At 43.1% G+C, this 22,442-nt stretch overlaps 1 protein-coding gene across 5 annotated transcripts in view; it reads right to left on the bottom strand.

The window, feature by feature from the left end:
- The window catches only part of LOC148033575 (plant/protein), a 77,572-nt gene that overhangs the window by 2,972 nt on the left and 52,158 nt on the right, over positions 1-22,442 (bottom strand). The gene's annotated exons all lie outside the window — the stretch shown is intronic.

The raw sequence follows: 22,442 nt of genomic DNA, 5'->3' as shown, positions 1-22,442 counted from the left end.
GAGAAAAAATTGGCCAATGACTGGTCTGACTGCAATTAATGTAATCTGACTGCATTAAATGCAGTCCAAATTCTGACATGGCAGCTTTGAGAAAATCACAGCAGTCTAGGGCTGGGAAGCACAAGCTATGAAATGCCTAACAGACACTAGAAATGCTGGTAGTACAATTGCTCGCCCTTGATGTGATAGTGCCTGAATTTGGCCTTTGCATTTTGACTATCTCCCCTAGTTTGGATGGATCTCTTGAACTCAAGGTAGTCAAGGTCCTCAGGAATTTCGGCAACTATAGCCTCTCAAATAGGATTGCTAGGCATGGAAATTACACTAGCAAAGAATCCTATGCTAGCCAACTACAATCAGAGCTCCTATGTCTCTGTCAAACTCTAGCAAAGCTCAATACCAAGAGATGGCAAACTAACAGACTAAATAAGGCAAGCTAACACCTCCTCTTCGATCCTAGGAGTGTCTAAGACCCAACAATCTCATGTAATGAAGCATAAAAGCCTTGGGTAAAGGTTTCATGAAGAGATCTATTGCATTGTCCGCCATGGGACCATAGGCCACCACTAACTCAAAATCCATGATCCAATCCTGTACATAATGACATTGAATCTCTAAGTACTTCATGCGAGCCTGAAACATGGGGTTCTTTGCCAAAGCTAAGGCACTCTACTTATCCACACACAGATGCATGGGTCCTATATGTGAAAAGCCAATCTCCACCAACATCCGCTAAGCCAAACTGCCTCCATAGATGTGGAACAAAGAACATGGTGCTCTACCTCAGTAGAAGAAGGCGCCACGCTTCTTCTTACTCCTCCACCAGATAGCTTCTGATCCAAGGGAAAAAGCATAACATGTAGTGGATCATCTCAAATCCACATCACCTCCCAATCTGAGTCACTCCATCCAAAAAGAGTAGCTCCCTCTCCATATATGATCCCATAGGATTGAGTCCCAAATAAATAGTGCAAAACATGCAGAGTGGTTCTCCAGTGAGCCTGTGTAAAAGTCTTTGTAAAAGAAGACAGCAATGCCGCCACAAAGGAAATGGCCAAAAGCTTGTGAAGGCATTGCTATCTTCTTTTATGAAGACTTCTACACAAGCTCACTGGAGAGCCACTTTTGACCATTGTGGAAGACTTCTACATAGATTCACTGGATGCTCTTCTTCCACACACTTCTCTCTTATTCCACCTTGGATCCCTCTCTTCTTCCACTCCCTTTTCCAGCCTATAAAAGATGCTCCTCCCCTCCATCCTTCTACAGCAAATCAACAAGCATTCTCAAGTCTCTCTCTCTTCAAGCAAGCTATCTATCTATCAGCCTATACCGCCTCCTCTCTCTCTAACTTTCAAGCCTCTCTCTCTCTCCCCCTCTTCTTGTCAAGGCTCGAGCCTCTCACTATCCCTCTCTCTCAAGCCTCTCTCTCACTCTCCTCTCCCACACCCAGGCCTTGAACATCCAATTTCCAAAGCTTGAAGCCTCAACCCTCCATCAGCAGCATGACTCGTGAGAAGTGCAAGGCCTTCTATTTTCACGCCATCCATGTGAAAAGAACCACAAAGAAGTCCAACTCCCACCATTGAGCATGCAAGTATTGTACGAAGTGCTACACAAGTGGTGCAACCCCACTCCTCCAACACGTTTCCAAGACACGGGGGCAAGTTGCTCCATGCAAGAAAATCCCTCGAAACATTGCGGACAAGATTGTCGCTAAGATGAGAGGGGGATCGCTAGAGGAGGAAGTGGTGCATCAAGATTCAACACCAATACCTATACCTACTAATGAGGAAGCATCGAATATAGACATATCTTCAACCGATGTAGGTGAGGCCTCCACCATTGGTGGTGTTGTTAGGTGTTAAGTCCCTTCGTCTCCGTGTAAATAGACTTATGGGTGTGAACATACCCTTAATCATATAAATATATTATTTTTATTCTTTGTGTACCATCACGTCGGCACACCTATTTTTCTGCGTTCACTCTTCCTCTATCTCTGAGCTCATCTCTGCTCTTCAGCTAACGCCTTGACCCTTCATGCCATTGCGCACTCTTACCCCCTTCAAACTGATATTAGAGCTTAAGGCTTCGTGTGCTTCTCGAGACCACCAAAAGGAGATGAGTAGTTGGCAGCTCACAGGCGACAATCAAGTCGCAGGTGACACTGCGGCGTGTGCAGGCAACTTGTTACGTGCTGACGAACAGTCCAAGCGATAAACAGTCCAGGCGACAGTCGGGTGACCAGGTGGCATGTCCAACGTGACGATAAGGACGGCAGTGGACCAGTCGACAGGCGGCTCACTGTAACAAGTAGCACGGGGCAGACGACTGGAGTTCGGGTCCAGCATGACAACTGGGACCAAGAAACGACCAAGCATTGGCAAGCAACTCCGTAGCACGACGATCGGGACCAGGCAATGACAGTTGTCAAGGCAGGGTCAACGAACCCCCCTTTTCGTGACTTCATCAGTTCCTTTTTAATAAAAATAAATAAAAATTTTCTTTAATTTCAAAGTTATCCCCTTCCTCTTAACAAGGGTTCATGCGGTGGAGGCACAGATCTCAGATTTGTGCAGGTTTATGCCCAAAAATTTGGGGCTTTTCCAGATTGATTGCTGCTCATGCAAGATCGAGGCATCTGCGTCGTCAGAAATTGCAAACATTGTGCACGTTTGAATTGGGGATTTCGCCAAATTTACTGAAATTTTACTTATCCGAGTGAAATTTCTCAACGTTGGACCCATAAAATTTGGGGCTTTTGCTATATTGGCGAAATTTTGGTCAATTGAGTCAAATTGGCTGACATTGGTGCACAATTGGACCCAAGAAATTTGGGGCTTTTGCACAATTTTGTGAAATTTTGCTAAATTTGCTCATTTTATGCTTTTGGGAACATGTATTAATGCAATCGTGGAAAATTGGTCAGTGAAATTTTGGGGTTTTTACTGAAATCTGTGGATTTTGGCAAAGTTAACGCGTGAAATGCACTTTGGAAATTTTTCTAAAGCAATCTTGTTGCCATAAGCAAAGTGATTTGAGCATTTTTATCTCCCGCTTGTGCGATTTTGGACAAATTGCAAAGAATTCTTGGTGTTTTTGGGTATCACAGGTTGATACGAGCACATATGTATGCAATACACATGTTGGGCAGCTCCCATTGAGTTCATGTATTGTTGATTATTCATGTTGCAATAGTCTTAGTGATCATTTGGAGATCTGGGATTGGTGCAAATGTATTTTTGGTGATATTGCTGAAGTGGGATTATCTAGCAATGATGTATGCATTTATTGTATGCTGAAATTGCCGTCATACTGCTGAAAGTCATTCATTCTACTATTGTACATGTACTTGGACTGAATCTTGCTATTATTTGCTGAAAAATTGGGCTGAAATCAGCTGAATATTCAGCTCATTTTTGCTGTCATAAATTGCAGCATTGAATTTCTGGTGTATTGCTGAAAAATGGCTGCAAATGCTTCTAGCAGCAGTGACCCAAAATCCCTCTTTGAAATCAAGAGGTTTGATGGCACTGGCTTTGACTTGTGGAATGATAGGATACAAGGCATTTTGTTTCTCAAGGCCTATGAAGATGCTCTCTTGGAGACTAAGCCTGCAGCTATGACAGATGTGGATTGGGCTAGACTTAATAAGAAAGCCATTGCATACATTAAGATGGCAGTGTCTGATGATGTACTTACAGACATCAAGCGTCTTGATACAGGTTATGCTATATGGACAAAGCTTAAGGACACTTATGAAAATACAACTCCTGTGAATCAAATGCATCTTATGCGCAAACTTGTGAACATGGAGTTGGATGAGTCTAAGCCAGCATGTGAGCATTTGAGTACCTTTCATTGGGATTTTGAGTCAATTGCAGGACTCTAGTTTCACGGCTTTTGATGATAAATTGAAAGCTATTTCTTATTGATGACTTTGCCTGACAATTGGGAATCTTTGGTTGTGTCACTTAGCAACAATCCTGCTTTGACTTTTGATGGTATTAGAGGTTCAATCCTCAACGAAGAAATCAAAAGAAAGTCTAGTGGTGAAAGTAGTGGCTCAGCTTACCATGTAAGGGGCAGGTCTGAAAAGAGGGGTAATGCAGCCAGTAAAGATAAAAGCAAAAGCAGAGGCAAGGGCAAACAGCAGGATGTCACATGCTATCAGTGTGGGCGTAAAGGGCATAAAAAGCCCGATTTCCGGTACTTCAAGAAAGAGCAAGAAAGAAAGAAACAGCAAGATAAGAAAAAGAAATATATGACAGCTCTTCCTCAAAAGAAGTTGCAAAGGCAAATGTTGCATCCAGTGTGGTCATTGAAGAGCTTCCTGACACCGAAGAGATACTTGTTGTAGCCTCATCTAATGATGCAGATATTATGGTAGCAACATGTGATATGCACATCACCAAAAAGAAGGTAATTGATGCCTTACTTTCAGCTCATAATGGGCTATCACAATCATGGATAGTGAACAACGGTGCTTCTTTTCATGTTATCCCCTCTTTGGAGTCATTTTCTGAATACACTGCAGGTTGCCTAGGCAAGCTTTACTTGGGTAATAACTATGCATGTGAGATAGAGGGTGTTGGCACCATTCACTTGGCTCTTGAAAATGGCCCAGAGCTGATTTTGCAGGATGTCAAATTTGTACCTGGCATAAAGAAGAGTCTACTATCAATTGGGCAACTTGATGCTAAAGGGTACTTTACTATATTTGGTGGTGGATCTTGGAAGGTCCATAAGGGTTCTATGTTGATTGTTAAAGGCAGCAAAGGGGGACTTTATATTGCTTGCATTGTAAAGCATTACCTGGCAAGTTCTTGGCTATGGCTGAAGTCCATTCACAGATGGAGCTTTGGCACAAAAGACTTGGTCATATGAGCCAGAAAGGCCTTCAAGTTCTCTCCTCTTTAGGAAGATTTGATGTAAAAGGCTCTGGTCTCGAATTTTGTAATGATTACTTATATGAAAAACATGTGAAGTATCCTTATTACTCTGGTGTCGTTAAGCAGTCTAATGTTCTTGACTTAGTACACTCTGATGTGTGCACTATACATGTTAATTCGTATGGGGGTGCACGGTACTTTGTTACTTTCATTGATGATTTTAGTAGAAAGTTATGGGTATATGTACTTAAGAGCAAAAAGGAAGTGTTGGATTCTTTTTAAAATTTTCATGCTTTTGTTACCACACAAAAAGGGCTTAAGTTGAAAGCCATAAGAACAGATAATGGAGATGAGTATGTCTCAAAAGAATTTAACAAGTTTTGTAAGATGCATGGCATTAAGAGGGAGTTAACAATCCCTTATAATCCTGCATCAAATGGCGTGGCTGAAAGATTTAACCACACACTTTGTGAGAGAGTCAGATGCATGCTATCCACAGCTAATCTCCTACAGCAATTTTGGGGAGAGGCTCTTAAAACTGCAGTTCATGTATACAATCGCTCTCCCACTCATGCATTGGAAAATGGCATTCCTGAAGAGGTTTGGTCTGGCAAACCTGCTTCATATGACCATTTGCGTGTCTTTGGCTGTGATGCCTTTGTGCATGTATCTGTAGAACAGAGGGCCAAACTAGACATGAAATCCATCAAGGGCATCTTCATGGGATATGGAGATAAGGGAGAGATGGGTTATAGAGTTTGGCTTTCTTAGGGCAGGAAGATAATACGCAGCCGAGATGTAGTATTTAATGAGGCAAAGTTGCTGAAAAATGCTACACATGGTGATCTTGATAAAAAGAATGTCAAATTTCAGCATGAACAGCCAGCCATTCAGCGGCCATTAGCTGAAAATTCTGTCCCTTTTGATGCTGAATATGAGCAGCAACCTATTGTGCTACAACCAGAAGATCATGGACAGCAAATAGATGCACAGGATGAAATAGGACAACAAGAAGAACATGCTGAAAACAGATTACAGCAGCAAGAAAATGCTGAAAATCAGCCACCTGGTGATGGTGTGCACATTCCTCAGGACGTAGGCCCACTGCCTGATAATATAGATCATTGGGTAAGACGGTCTACATGTATCAGAAGGCAGCCATAGAGCTTTCAGCCATCTTTGGATTGCATTTTGTTGATTGATGAGGGTGAGCCTTTGACATTTAAAGAGGCACAGTCATGTGAAAACAAGAGAAAGTGGGAGCTTGCTATGCAAGAAGAGATGAAGTCTCTATATGCGAATAACACATGGGAACTTGTACCTTTACCCAAGGATAGGAAAGCTATTCCTAATAAATGGGTTTACAAAGTGAAATGTATTGATGGGAAGCCCAAGTATAAGGCACGGCTGGTTGCTAAGGGCTATACACAAAAGGAAGGCATAGACTTTCAGGAGGTCTTTTCACCAGTGGTGAAGATGACTACGATCCGTGTTTTGTTTGCTCTCACTGCATCCTTGGATTTAGAGTTGGATCAGATGGATGTGAAGACTGCTTTTCTTCATGGTGACTTGGATGAAGAGCTGTACATGAAACAGCCAGAAGGATTTGCTATTCCAAGAAAAGAGCATTTGGTTTGTAAGCCGAAACGCAGCTTATATGGGCTGAAACAAGCCCCTAGACAATGGTACAAAAAATTTGATACCTTCATGCTCAGCCATGGATTTAAACGCAGTCATGTAGATCATTGCTTATACACTAAAAAGACTGATGATGGCAACCTTATTGTGCTGGTTTTATATGTGGATGACATGCTAATTGCAGGACAGCATAAGAGTACTTTGAATGCTCTTAAAAGGCAGCTGAGTTCAGCCTTCTCTATGAAAGATTTGGGGACAGCTGAACACATTTTGGGCATGCGCATTAAAAGAGACAGAGGACAACATTTGTTGTTTCTCTCACAGGACAAGTACATCAGCAAAGTACTTGACAGGTTTAATATGGCTGATGCTAAGCCTCTTGGTGTGCCTTTACCGCCACATACAAAGCTTAGCAAAGCTGATTGCCCTAAGGATGATGCAGCTGTTAGTGTGATTAAGGATATACCTTATGCATCAGCTTGTGGATCTTTGATGTATGACATGGTTGCAACTCGCCCTAACATTGCTCATGCAATGGGAGTTGTTAGCAGATTTATGTCTAACCCTAGCAAGTCACATTGAGAAGCAGTGAAATGTATCTTCAAATACTTGAAAGGTACACAAGAAAAGTGTATATGCTATGGAAAGGGTACACTAGATTTGCAAGGATTTTGTGATTCAAACATGGCAGGAGATCTTGACACTAGGAAATCTACCAATGGGTATGTTTTTACTTTGGCTGGTGGGGCTATCTCCTGGTGTTCAAGATTGCAGAAAATTGTGGCACTGAGTACTACAGAGACTGAATATATTTCAGCCACAGAAGCTTCTAAGGAAGCTATTTGGCTTGGCCATCTGGTCAAGGATTTTGGTCTTTCTTCACGTACTCTAGTGCTTGGTTGTGATAGCCAGAGTGCAGTATGTCTGGCTAAGAATGTCATGTTCCATGCACATACCAAACACAGAGAAGTTCGGTATCACTTTATTCGACAGGTCTTGGATGATGGTCTTTTCACACTGACTAAGGTCAAAACCCAAGATAACCCTGCAGATGTTCTCACTAAGTCTCTTGCAAAGGCTTAGCATGAGCATTGCATTCATTTACTGGGAGTTGGTTAGCTTAAAGGTACCACTTCGGGCCTTTAAGTGGGAGGTTGTTGGGTTTAAAGTCCCTTCGTCTCCATGTAAATAGACTTACAGGTGTGAACACACCCTTAATGTACCCTAGCATATAAATACATTCTTTTTATTCTTTGTGTACCATCACATCGGTACATCTATTTTTCTGTGTTCACTCTTCCTCTAACTCTGAGCTCATCTCTGCTCTTCAGCTAACGCCTTGACCTTGCACGCCATTACGCACTCTCACCTCCTTCAGGTGCTAACTCCACATCTGTACCCAGGAAAGGAGGCTTGTGCAGTGCCGGAGAGGCAATCCTCCCTCTCTCTCTCTCTCTCTCTCTCTCTCTCTCTCTCTCTCTCTCAAACATGTGCGTGAATCAGTTGCCTTTCTTAGAGAAAGGAAATGACTTGCGGACATTGAAATCGCATGCAGGGTGATTGAATTCAGTCTTGCATTCAATGTCCAAAAGCAAGAGTAATGAAAGAAGATGGTAAAAGCCATTGCCAATGTGGGTCCATGTGAAAGATGGACCAATGTCACATATCATGACATGAGGACGAAAAAGACTGATGAAGAGAAGAGGCTTGATAGATCTTTTGATCCTATTTGGGTTGCATGGATAAAATATGGTTGCTTCATTCTCACCTACAAATGGAATGATCGTAAGAAATGAGACATCATCAATATACTCATCTCATGTCCACTCCGCACTTCTCATAGGCCACATTGGCCTTTTAGAGATGTTAATATACTCTTTCTTTCTCTTGCGCTCTTTCTCTCTTTAGTATTTGTAAGTTGTGGTTGTAGGTCGGCCCCTCAAATGTGGTGCAAGTTATTACTAATAATCCATCAAATTGTCAATGCATGGGCCATTTGCTTGAGGCCAAGTTTCCTATGATTATGTGGATTCCATGTGCAAGTCATTGTTTGGACTTGCTCATGGAGAACATCAGGAAGCTCTAAGTGGATAACTTACACATGATGATGAGGACTGTGATAAGCATGGATAGTCCAAAGTAAGTCAATAATTAACCATAAAATTTAAAATTCGTTGTTTAAAACTTTATACTTTACAATTGAGTATTTATAATTTTATATGCATTGTGTAGGTGAATGTTGATACATTCATGTTGACGGGCCACACTCTTCCAAGTGAACATCAAGAGGTGGATTAGAAAGAGAATATAATCTTTGTGGAGCTCTATAGATGGCTTATAGCAACAAAAACTTGTAACACTCGCAGTCAACATCCTCACGGGGAATTGGTGGCAACACAGGTATGGTCATTTGACGCCCTCCGGCATTGAGGAGGGGTGGTTCGAGTGGCTTGTAGACATATGTGAGACAGGGCTCTAGTAGAGCCCATCCCGTGTCTCATGATTACATCCCCCCTCCCGAGTCCCCTCCCCCCCCCCCCAATCTACACAATCAATGCCTAGGGAGCTATCATTTGATAACAATGGTAACCTCACCAATGAGAATGAGTATGAGCAATGCCGAGGAATCATCTTCAGACTCTCTTGATAAGTATTCAAATGGTTCTAATGATGATGATAATAGTAATGCTTCATCATAGGCCTCTCTTCTTTTGTTATCTACTATGATTGTATCCACTATGATCCATGTATATACTAGACTCTAGTTGTATCACATGTTGTGCGCATCAAATCCAGCCGCAAGGGCCACCCTTATGTATTCATCTTATTTTATAATACTTTACACATGTATTCTATCATTTAATGATTTTTAGTTTTTTTAATAGTTAAGTTAACTTTTTTTGTACTAATATTGTATTGTACCTTATAAAATCATAAGGTACCATTTAGTATTGTATGTCATTGTATCATACTGCATCATAACTTTCATACCTAACAACTATGTTCCAGTGCGATAAAGATGACAAGCACACATCTATCACCCTCAACCTTAAAATAAAGATTGGAATCATGATCTAATGATGGAAACCACTCTATAAAAGAAATCAATCAATCCTTTTATACTAAGCCCTAGGAGTTTGCTTCAGTCCATAGAGGGTCTTCCACAATCTGTAAACATGGTCCTTCCCCTACACAAGAAAACCACAAGGCTGTAGGAAATAAATCTTCCCCTCTAGGATGCCATTCAGAAAGGGAAACTTCACATCCATCTAAAAGACATGCGATCAATGATGGGTGGCGAGAGCCAAAATAGCCCGAATAGTAGACATACAAGCTCTAGGTGCGAAAGTCATTGAATAATCAAAACTTGCACACTATGCAAAACCCTTGGCAACAAACCTAGATTTATGCTCGCCCAAGGCGCCATTAATCAGATACTTAGTAGTAAAGACCCACTTTACACCAATCACCTTTCACTTTCGTGGACGCAAACCAACTCTCAAGTGTCATCTCCACTTGTTTCCTTGTTGGCTCCACTAGAGCATGCCAAACTTGTTGCAATAATACAATCAAAACAATCTTGTTGTCTTCTAATCAAGACATTATATGTAAAATAAACATTCTAAAAATAAGACACTTCCATCCTTAAATCCCAACTAAAATGTACCCGATTAAGCTCTCATTGACACGATTTAGTGGCTCATCAAGAGATATTCCTAAATGATCCCATCCAATACTCCTTATTTGTCACTCAAGCTCGCTTGGCTCCGCTTCACATTATAAGGTTCCAACAATGACAATTGCATCAAGCTACTCCAGCATACATGGCACCAAACATTGTGTGCAAGAGCCGCATTAACTATAATAGCCTCATAGTCATGAAGAATCCGTGAGATAAAAGCTTAGTTCACGCAAAGTGAACTATTCCGTTGGGCTTGTATCTTGGCTAATCATCATGGGCTTGAAGGGATCGCAAGAAAGTGAGTAATACCTACATCTTCCTTGAGCCGTAAATACCACTGAGGAATGGTAATATGCCCATCATGCTGCAAGGAAGATTGAAAGGCCTTGTCAAAAGATGACGTACCAGCAAGACAGTAGGGTTGGCGGGGAGGAACATGGAGTGAACTTGGCAAACATGGAGAAGAGAAGAGAAGAGAGAAGAAACTCTGATGAATGGAATGATGAAGACCTGAATCATGGAGTGAATGTAATACAAGGGAACAAAGGTGTCATAGCACAAGGAAGATGATGAAGACAGCTACGAACCACGAACTGCAATGTCCTCCTGAAGGGGTGTGAGGGTAGAGGAGAGGTTGGAGAGAAGAGGTGACGGACTGAATGAATCAGCCGTAAGGAATGAATGAGAGAGTGGCCTAGAAATAGGCATAGTCAATCTAGGATAGCGCCCCTTTTTGGGGCTGCAAACCCTAAACGCAAAACGCAAACTGCGGGTGAAGGGTGAAGGGTTTCTCAACACCCCCTCTCACGCCCAAAAAGGGAAACAAGAGAAGAGTGAGGTGGAAATGCAATGCTACATGCTGAAGAATGCTCATGCACCATGTGCCACTTGGACAGTGTCCCTCGTGGGAAAATTGTTCACTTGCCCAAGTGCCCTAGTACAAAGATGATGAAATCATGCAATGCATAGGAGGAATGTCGGACTTTATGTGGTGCCAAGAACCATAAGGATATGCCCATACTCGATCTCGGGAGGTGGTTCCATGCGGATCAAGGGACAAAGGTAAGAAAAAGAGGAGAAAGAAGATGTAGAGGATCCCTAAGATCCAAGATTTCCACCAGAAAGAGAACCTGCAGTAAAGAACAGTAGACAGAGTAAGCTGGAGAACCCGAAACTCAACCTCGGGAGGAAAGCCACGAGCTCCGTGCATCCATGCTAGAAGGAATACGAAGGCCTCATCACCAAGTCGCAACTGAACCTCCAAGGTCCCGATCTAGGTGGTACCTAGGTCCTGAAGATCCTGGATGTCAATAGAAGAGATGGCTTGTCAAAGACAGTCACCCCAAGAAAGTAGAGGATGGGTGAAGAGCTTCATGTGGAGTAGGTTCCCTCTCTAAGGTGGGAGAATCCCCCTCTGAACCCCCCTCTAAAGTAGATAGGGAATCCAAAAACTCATGGATCACGGACTCCGAAATGTCTGATGACGAAGAAAGTGCCGCTGGCCGTGCTAAAGAAGGTATCTAGGGTGCCGAAGAGCTCCCAAAGGTAGCCTCTCGAACCTGAGTAGTCGAGGGTGGGGAAGAGTGGGGCTCAAAATGAGCAAGAGGTAGGCAACAATCGTTGTCTCTCAGTGGAGCGGACTGGGTAGCCGAAGAAGAGGAAGGAGTCGAGCAACCATTGTCTCTCGAAGTAGCAGACTCTCACAACTCTATAGAAACAAAATTTGTATCCTTTTTCATTAATTTGTCTATATAATGATTTATTAAATTTGTTTTCTTTGCACTAATTAGATATAAAGAAAAGTGCATTGGAGCTGGCCACTGACGAGTGGTCACAGGTTATGGTGGACCCAGTCGGTGGGTTAGAAAAAAGATAGTTCACACTTCCACCTATATGGCCCGATTAGGCGCCTGTGACCAAAACTCAGGCATATCAGGGTTAGACCTGCACACAAAAAGGATTGATGCCTTGAAGTATGGGCTAGATCTGTCAGAATAGACAGTTACAATCCACAAGATGGCATGATCATGAAATGCTTGTACAATGTGCATATGGGCTGAAAGCTTGAAATGCACATTTCTTTACATAGGAAAGTCACATTAAGATTCTGATACCATTTTTGCGATGTACATGGAAAAAGCTTTCATATGATACCCATATTGGGGGATCCCTAAATTTTAGGAGCCTCGAATTAGCCTAAAAATGCTAGTCCTAAAAAATAGGGATGTCATTCTAAAAATAGTAAATTCTATACTCTGACTGTGCTTACTAAATTTGGTTGTTTCTATTCTTGACAGTATTCAGCCCAAAAAGGAAGGCCATAGAGAAGAGACAAGTGTCAAGACACTTGTCACACAAGTTTCCAAGAGTCCTACCACTTGTCACATCTCATGACATGTGGCTGGACACTTGTCTTGTGCTACTCCATTTTCCCCTTTTGTACTAGCTCTTCCCTCTCCTATAAATAAGAGCTCGTTTTTCTTCATTCAGCATCATTTTTCTTTGTTGAAAACTCATGTACAGCACCCACAGATAGCCAGAAACTGGCCCCATCCATCCCCATCATCATCCCCCACTTCTCCATTATCAAATTCCTCCATATTCCCTCTTCTATCACTGCTGTTTTACAGGACAGCAAGCCTGTAAATTCATTACAGCACCTCCTTCTCGAGCTCTTTCTTCCATTTTAGCAACAAGAAGCAAGCCCTATCCATGTACTGCTGATCAACGATGAAGAAAGGCTGATTTCCCCTCTTTCTTCTCTCATACTGTAAAGAAATCAGTTCTTATCATTGCATAATAGATAATGCATGTGTGTTTGTACATCTTTGCATGATCTTGTGAGAGTGAGAATTACTTCTCCTCACTCTCAGGTTGATTGTAACCGAGCTCTTCTCTAAGGGACTTGGGTCGAGCAGAAATACATTCCTTCGGGGGGGGTTGCCCATTTTCAACCCTCAATCTTGTCTCCGTTACTTTTACATTTTCATGGCTGCAATTTTGTGAGTAATTTTCATTTTCAGCTTTAAGTGTTCATTATATTTTATAGTAAATCTCGAAAACAAGCGAATATTATAATTGTTAAGCATACTACGTTGTTCGGAGCGTTTATAGTGGTATCAGAGCTTTGGCTCGGTCCTCACCCCAACACCGGTAGTGCTTACAATTATAAGTTTGTTTGTTTTCAGCCCTTGCATTGAGTGCTTGAGCATATTTTTCTCTGAGTCTCAATGGTTCAGTCGAGTGCTATCCTTCAAGCCATTCAAAGTCTTAGAGAGGAGAATCAGCAAATTCGTGAGCAACTTCTCAAACTAGAAAAAGTTGAGAATCCCAAAGAATTCAAGGAAAGAAGCCCATCTGCTTCAAGGAGACAAAGCCATACCAATGAAAGGAGCCGATCAAGAAGTCCAACTACTTCTAAGAGGCAATCCCATTCTACTTCAAGACAAAGAAAGAGATCGCATCGAAGCTCATCCTCTTCTTCAAAGTCATCTGGCGCCTACTCTAATGGACCCTCTTCTAGTGGACGAAGAGTCACACCCTTCTCGTGGAAGACCTCATCATCGTCAAAGGCGTTGACATTCTTCACCCTCGTCTCCATCTTCATCCCCATCAAGCACTTCATCATCTTCAACCTCAAGATCCGGGCATGGACGAAGGCATAAGAAGAAGAAGAAGACTAAGTCATTATCTCAACTTGAAAAGAAGATCAAGCCCAGTATGTATGATGGTTCCCGAAATCCTGATCTTCTTCTGAAGTTTATTCGTCAATTTCAAATTTTGCATAGTCGTGACAAGTATAAAGAAAAAGAAAAGATTAAGTTTGCAGCTTTACATTTGACCAACTTAGCCCATACTTGGTGGACGGGGTTGGAATATGATCATGCTGCCCCAAAATCATAGCGGTCCTTCGTTCGCATGATACAAAGTCAATTTCTTCCTGTTCATTTCAAAAGAGATGTAAAAATGGAATGGAATCGGCTTTGGCAAAGGAAAAATGAGTCACTTGGTGACTATACCAAGAGATTTTGGGAGCTACTTTTGAAGGTCCAACATTTCAAGAAGATCAGCAGTTCGGAAAAGCTTAGGAAGTTTCAAGGAGTTTTGCATTTTAAACTTCGTACTACTCTTAATCATTATCATTATTCTAGTATCAGGGAACTCATTGACCATACTGAGACATGGAAAATGAAGCACAATGGCAACAAATCATTCCAAAAGAATGATAAGAAGAGAGTAGCTGATGATGAGGAGTATTCAGCCCCAAATGAAGGACAAAAACAGTGGCAAAAGCAGCCATCAAATCAAAAGAAGATGAAGCCCTATGCACCTCCTAATGCTCCTCAATTTCGCTCCAATCTATACCCACAAGTAAAGCAACTTTCCGAAGAAGAAAAGCAGCGCTTCATGAAAGAAGGGAAGTGCTTTAAATGTGGACAAACAGGCCACATAGCGAAGCAATGTCCAAACAAAGGACAAATCAATGTTTCTGACAACAAGCCTAAGTCGCCCGTGAAAATCAATGCTATCAGTGATGTAGTTGCAAACACAACTCACACTCCAGAGATGCGCAAATTATTAAAAGCTTGAGGATAGTTGCAAGGTAAGCAAGCACTATTCTTGATAGATCTTGGGGCGAATGAAAATGTCAATTCCTTACAATTAGCTAAAGAGCTTGGATTAAAGAATGAAGAGATAGACACTCCAGCAGAAGTTCGCCAAGCTTTAAATGCCGATGAAGGTGACACAGTGAAGACTGTGACACCCTACATTGGCAAGCTCAAGTTTCAAATTCAAGGCTACAGTGATGAAGTTGATGGTTGCAATGTGATTCTTGGCATGCTCTGGAATCATAGAGTAGATTCAACCATCTTCTCTCAGAAAAAGAAGGTAGAACTCACCAACAAAGGCAAGAAGTACGAGATCCAAGCTGGAGTTTCTGGAGACACCATACCTATGGTAAGCCATATGCAAGTCTCTAGAGCAATTAAGGATTGTGTTCAATGTTGTTTGCTTTATGTCACTGATGTAAAAGATAATATGAATGATGAAAACCAAGAGCGACTTCAGCTCTTGGAAAAGTGTAAAGATTGTTTTTTGGAATATCTTCCTTATCAGCTTCCCCTAGAAAGACCAAAAGACCATCATATTGATATTATTCCAGGCAGTTCTCCTCCTAATATAGCACCATACCGTGTGAGCCGTCCTCAACAAAAAGAAATCAGAAAGCAAGTCGAAGATCTACTCAACCGTGGGCTAATTAGGCCAAGTAGCTCACCATTTTGTTCACCGGTTCTTCTTGTTCAAAAGAAATATGGCACATTCAGGATGTGCATTGATTATCGAGCCCTCGACAAAATCACTGTGAAGAATCGGTTTCCTATTCCCAGAATTGACGACATTTTGGATCGTCTAGGAGGCTCAAAGGTTTTCAGCCGCATTGATCTAAAGAGTGGTTATCATCAAATTAGGGTAATACCACAAGATGTACACAAAACTGCTTTCCGCACTTCATACGGTCTTTATGAATTCTTGGTGGTTCCTTTCGGATTAACTAATCCACCAGCCACCTTTAATCGAATGATGGAGCGCATCTTTAGAGAGCATCGACAATATGTCGGTACTTTCTTTGATGATATTCTTGTCTTTAGCAAGAATGAAAAGAAGCATCATCAGCACTTGGAGATTGTTCTACAATTACTTCAACAAAATCAACTCTTGGTAAATGGTAAAAAGAGTGAATTTTTCATACATAAAATAAATTACCTTGGGCATGTCATCTCTTCTGAAGGGATTCAGATGGATCCTGAAAAGATCAAGATAATCCAAGAATGGCCTCATCTTCATGATGTACATGAGGTGCGATCGTTTCTTGGCTTATGCTCTTATTACCGCCGCTTCATCAAGCATTTTGCACATATGGCTTCTCCACTTCATGACCTTACAAAGAAGAAGACCTCTTTCCAATGGAAGGAAAAAGAGAAAGCAGAAACAAGGCTGAAAACAGCTCTTACTTCTGGACCTGTTCTTATCATTCCAGATTTGGTAAAACCATTTGTGGTGGAAGCAAATGCTTGCGGTGATTATATTGGTGCAGTGCTAAATCAAGAAGGCCATGCCGTAGCCTTTGAAAGCCACCGTCTAAATGATGTGGAGAAAAGGTATGACATTTATGAAAAGGAGCTCTTAGCAGTGGTTCATGCTTTGAAGATATGGAAACATTATCTTTTAGGCAATGAATTCCTTATTAAAACTGATCATCAGAGCTTGAAGTATTTCAAGACTCAAAAGCATTTGCAGGAGAAACATGCAAGATGGAAAAATTTCTTGTCTATGTTTCATTTTCAAATTATGTACACTCCAGGGAAACAAAATGTAGTTGTTGATGCATTTTCTAGAGTGCCTCGTATTGCAACTATTACAGTGGCTCATCATGAAGATTTTCAAACGATGAAGAATACTTATGATGAAGATACTGATTTTGCAGCAATTTGGTCAAATTTACAGCAAGGAGGTTCTCATCCAGATTATTCCATCAAAGACGGCTACCTTCTCATGAACAATCGCCTTTGTGTCACTCTTCCTGTTCGACAAAAGGTGCTTAAAGAAAGTCATGAACCCCCTTATGCAGGACATAGAGGGAGGGCAGCCACTCTAAGTGCAATTGAGCGCTACTTTTATTGGCCAACATTACAAAGAGATACACATAGCTTCATTGAGGCTTGTCTAGTATGCCAAAAATCCAAGTATGATAGGCAAAAGACTCCAGGATTGTTGCAACCTCTTCCAGTGCCCAAAGATCCATGGGAATCTATCACAATGGATTTCATCTCAAGTATTCCAAGAACACCTCAAGGTCATGATATGATTTGGATCATAATTGATCGATTCAGTAAGCAATCACATTTTATTCCATGTCATAAAACATTGAAATCCGCACAAGCTGCAAGACTTTTCATTCAACATATCTTCACAGTTCATGGTATGCCTTCTGAGATCATTTCAAATAGAGACTCCAAATTCACAACTTTTGGCGTGCTTTATTTGAGAATTTGGGAACCACTTTAAAGTTCTCCTCAGCTTTTCATCCTCAAACTGACGGCCAAACAGAGGTGATGAATCTCACTCTTTTGGATATGTTGAAAGCTTATGTTAGTGAACATAAGTCACAATGGGAGAAATATCTTCCATTATTGGAGTTTGCTTACAACAATACAGTGCACTCATCCACAGGGAAAGCTCCAAATAAAATAGTACAGGGTAAAGTGATTCCTCCTCCAATTATTCACACTAAAGATAAGATTTTTGCTGCTGATGAGTTTGCTTCAGATTTAAAAACAGCAATGGATCAAGTTCGAGCCACTATCAAAGTTGCCCAAGAGCGACAATACCTAAAAATAAGTGAGAGAAGACTGCCGCTGGCATTGCAACGATCTCCAGGAGGTCGTAGCGTCAATCGATCCTCTATGTGCTCGAAAGGACTTAGTGCACATTGGATACGTCTTATTGTCTTGAGCATAATACTCTGATAGCCGATGTAGAACGATCTCTATGGCCCAAAAAGGAGAGGTGGCACGAGGAGTGCCTGGTGGAAGACGCATATACTCCGGGGGGTGGGGAGCAAGGATCGAAGTCGGCAAGCATCGGTGGTGTGTCCGGTGATGCCACAGTAGAAACACCCAGTAGTCTGGACATCTATTGGTAAAGAAGCCATGGATACCAGTGTGCCTTGCTGAAGAAGGAAGAGATCAGTCACCATGAACTACAAACCGCAATGTCCGTCTCAAGGAATATGAGGGCAATGTGAAGCACGAACCGCAATGTCCGCCTCAAGGGATGGGAGGGTAGTGGAAGGGCTGGAAGTGAGCTGCCAGTGGGAGGAGGATATGACCAGCAGTAAGAGGTTGCAACCAATAAAAAAACCGCAGGTGAGGAGAGAGAGACTAAAAACGTAGGCAAGACAACTTGCAAGAGAGAGAAAGACTAAAAACGTAGGCAACACGTGAGAGAAAGACTAAAAACGCAGACAGCAGGAGAGAGACTAAAAACGCAGGCAGCACAACTTGTCTCTCCAGGCATCGCGTGCTCCTACTACCAGTAGAAAGACCTCCCATGCCTCCTGCTCCTCCCCAACCATGCCCTGGTAGTTTCTGCCTCTACCATGCTGGTCATTCAAAGCCTCTAGGTTATTGAAGTCTCCTCCAACGATCCAAGAGTCCACCTCTAGGAGTCCATCCGCGATCTCTACCCAGAACCTGCTGCGTGCTCTAACCTCCATAGGGACATAGACATTGAGGACACCAAGGCAGGAGTCCCCGATATCTAGTCTGATCCATAGAACCCTTCCCTCCACTATCGTCCCATGGTCTCATACACAGGCGGTGAGACTCGGGCCAATAGAGGTGCATACGCCTCCACTCTTACCGTGGGCACCTATGGCATGCCCCCAGTAAGTGTGCGAGTTGCCTGAAAGTACCTTTCCTACCCATTGGGCCTGGGTGATTATGCTCTGTAAAAGTAAGATGTCGATCTGTCCGACAAGGGCAGACTGCAGCTCTTGCCGAACAATCAACTTCCTGGAGCCACATGCCCCACTGTAGTGGAGACTATTCACATTCCAAGATGCAAGGTGTAGGCCCATGGGAAAACCTATGACTGACTGAACAGGCATCTATTCAATGTTGAGGCTGCTGATGAAGAGGAAAAACTATGAGGCATACAAGTACGTTTTGCCACCGGTTTGGACTGTGAACTCCAATCCCCCATGGTGGCCCTCGACCGAACCATAGAGTTGATCGATGCTCCAGGTGATACTATCAGCCATGCTGAGAGTCGTGACTCTGTACACTGGTAGAAACGAACCGCCTGTGCCAGGGACCACTCGATCACATCCCGCGGAGCTCTCCACTGTGGAGGGGCTCGAAAAACAATGCTCAAGTGTGGGACCTCAGCACCAGCCCACCAGTTAATGTCCATCATGCAACCAAGCCACTGTTGTGCAAATAGTGCTAATCCTTTTTCTCCCATCCATTGGGAGGTGTGGTCTGCTACCTGACTCTTCAACTTCTTCTCTATCAATGTCGTTGTCCAATCCTCTTAGTAAGAGGACTGAAGGAAAAAAGCATAGTTTGGTCCATCCGATGGTGCTAGTAGATGGATCTTGCCCCTCCTTCACTTACGAACCACGAAGATCCCCACCTCAAGAGATAGTGGAAACTCTCCGCGCTCCGCAACTCTCAAGTAGGACCATGGGCCACTACCGAAGAACTCATGTGGCAGCAGTTGTGCATGTCTCAAGAACATGTGATGGGCGACAAGGACAGATGAGCTAGTGGCTGTGTGGGAGAGACAGCACTGCTGGCGCAAGGAGAATGTAAGCGTGTGTGGCTCATCACCACTTGTGGGAGGAGGGGGGGTGGGTCTGGGGGGGGTCACCTGAACCCGGTGCGGATCTTGGGGGGTGCTTGACAGGGGAGGTGGTTGGGGGAAAGAGGGGGGTCCGGGGATGGAGGGATGGTCTAAGATATGTGTCGGGTGTGTGGGGAGGGAGGGGGGGGGGGGGGGGGGGGGGTGGGGGCGGGCGGGGGAGGGGGACTGTGGGCAGGGTCAATTTGGGGAAGCATGGGAAACGAAGGGGAAGGGGTGTGGGATCTCAGGTGAGGTAGCCTGTGGTGCAAGAGATGGATGTGGAGGACTGCGGTCCTGTCGGGTGGGGCAGGCAAGGGGGCCTACGGAGTGCTCTGCCAAGGGGGCAACGCTCGCCCTCCTGCTCCCTGCCAACGAGGCTAGGTCTGAGAAGCTGTCTGCAACCCCCCTTGCCATCTCCCTCTCTATCGTCTCTGGACTCGTATGAAGCCGTCAGCGTCCACCTGTGGGTTTGTCGACGAAGCCGCCTTGGCCCCGAAACGCATACAATCTGCTGCTTAATACCCAAAGTCGTGGCAACACAAGCACTGTCCTAGTTGCCCAATCACAATGACCTACTGCCTAAAGAAGTGACCTCCAATCTCAATCTCCAGAAACTTTGGTGGCACATGGAGGCTTGGCAGTGGGAAGTTAGCTTGCCCAAATGCAAAAGAAAAAAGGTTGCAAGCGCCGCACACAGCAACCTCTAGAAACCCCAAAGCACTGCCTTTGGTCGTGTGAGGAGACGCAACTCCTGTGGAAAGAATCATGCCACATCCTTCCCCGTGTATCACCCAGCCTTGGATGTATCTCATGGAGAGCTTTCTACTGGCAAGCAGTCATCCAAGGCCGTCACCTTCTGTATGAGGCCAGGATGCAGAACACGATATTCATTATCGAGACAGGGTCGTGCGCAGTGATCGGTTTGGAGGCTCTACCCATCCGCCAGGTACTAGAGCCCACAGCAAACCGCTCGGAGGTATGGGAGATCATAGGGAGTCTTACCGACTAGCATATCTGGAAAGCGCGATGTCAGGAGGCTTTCGGTGGAGAGAGACTTTCAGCACAGATGACCTTAGCAGAGCTCTGGACCTCCATCATCCACTCCCTCTGCGGCCGATGGGATCAGGTGCAGGGCGAGGCCAGGGCTCGTCAAGAGCTCCGTTATCATTTCATACGCACTTAGGGCGGCCAGAACCTGTTTTTCGTAATGCAGGCAAACAGCCCAATATGGCGATACACCCCCCCTCCATGGCTTCTTGCCCCTAGACCGCCTTGAGAGGCTTGTATACATAATGTATTTGTGACTTTGCATAGCTCCAGCTAGTTTGTTGAGCATGAGCATTCCGTTGTAATCAGTCTTTTGAGTAATATAATCAGCCACATTTTATTTGCAAAAAAAAAAAGAAAATTATGGAGCAAAGGGCCAAGGCCGAGGATTCAACTTCAACAACAAAGATCGGATGGCATGTCATTATTGTGGTAAGACTGGCCATATAGCCAATGAATGTTTCCATCGTAAAATAGCAGCACATGTGCAGAATGATAACCATCATCAAAATCACTTCATGAATGAAGAAAATGCTTCCGCTAACAAAAACAACTCTGATAGATTGTTTTGAAGAAATTATCTTTCCCATAGTGGATCTTATGTTTTCCCATAGTAGATTTTCTTTGTAAAATAGAACCCTTGTCAAAAATATAAAGTTTCAAGCTTTAACTTGACTAGGTTGCCTATGAGCTAGTCTCCCCCCGGGCCATGTCATCATGTGGGGAGACAAAAGCCAGCAAGCGTAGGAACTCATCATTTGAGGGGGGGTATTGAAAGATATGATAAATGATGTATGCTCCAAGAAGAGATGTCATGAATCCATATGCATAGGAGAAGAAGGGAACCATCATGAGCCTATAAAGTGATGTGCCTTCTTATCATTCAATGATGGAATACTATTGTACTTTGTCCTTTCAGTCATAGTCAGTATCATACTCGAGATTGTGTTTATGAGTCCAAGCTTCCATCTTAAAAGCTAATTCACTTGAGTAACAGTTGGTTTCTCTAATCTATGTCATCATAAACATTGTCTTTGTGTTCCATCCACCATAGCTATGCTCTAGATCCATGGATTTCAACAGTTTTGCCGTCCAATAGGCCATCTTCATCAATACACCTCCCCTCCATTTGTCATGCTGCTGTTTACAACTCCTACACGCAGTTTTCAGCTTTTGATCGGTGGTACACTGCTGTGTTTTGGTGACCAGCCTACTGCCCTCCATTATTCAGCATTCTTTCAGCTTCAATCAGTGGTTACAGCAGTCAGGATCCATCTCTAGTGGATGTCACCATCCAACATCATTCATCGCTCTGCCCTTGAGCATTCTGTACGCTCTTACATTCATTTACTACATTGATTCATCGACATCAAAGTTCTCTTCTCTCCCCGTTTTGTGTTTATGGGTTTGTGTTTTGAGTTTTGAGTTTGTGTTTTGCATTTAGAGTTCGCTTTATTGCATTACTGTCTGAGTTACTGTGTCTTAGTCATGTTTGTACATTCTATGTTTTCTCAATGCAAAGCCAAGCATACCTTCACATGTATGTAGTGTGAATAGACTAACAGAAGTAATGGATACAATTATCAGGGCCTAGAAACCCTAATCTCCACTTAATATGCCTGTAGTGGAAGAAACTAACACACAAAAAAGACTAACAGATTGTGACAATGTCAAAGCTCCTAATGTCCCCATCTAATTCACACTGAGGCTCACCAAACAGGAGATGTATACAAAACAAGGCACAAAATAACATGGTTGCTAATAAGCAGCACATT

Source organism: Lygodium microphyllum, chromosome 7, assembly GCF_053477565.2.
Source record: "Lygodium microphyllum isolate KBCC chromosome 7, Lygodium_microphyllum_v1.1.10, whole genome shotgun sequence".
Lineage (NCBI taxonomy): Eukaryota > Viridiplantae > Streptophyta > Polypodiopsida > Schizaeales > Lygodiaceae > Lygodium > Lygodium microphyllum.
This window is presented reverse-complemented; position numbering and strand designations above follow the sequence as displayed.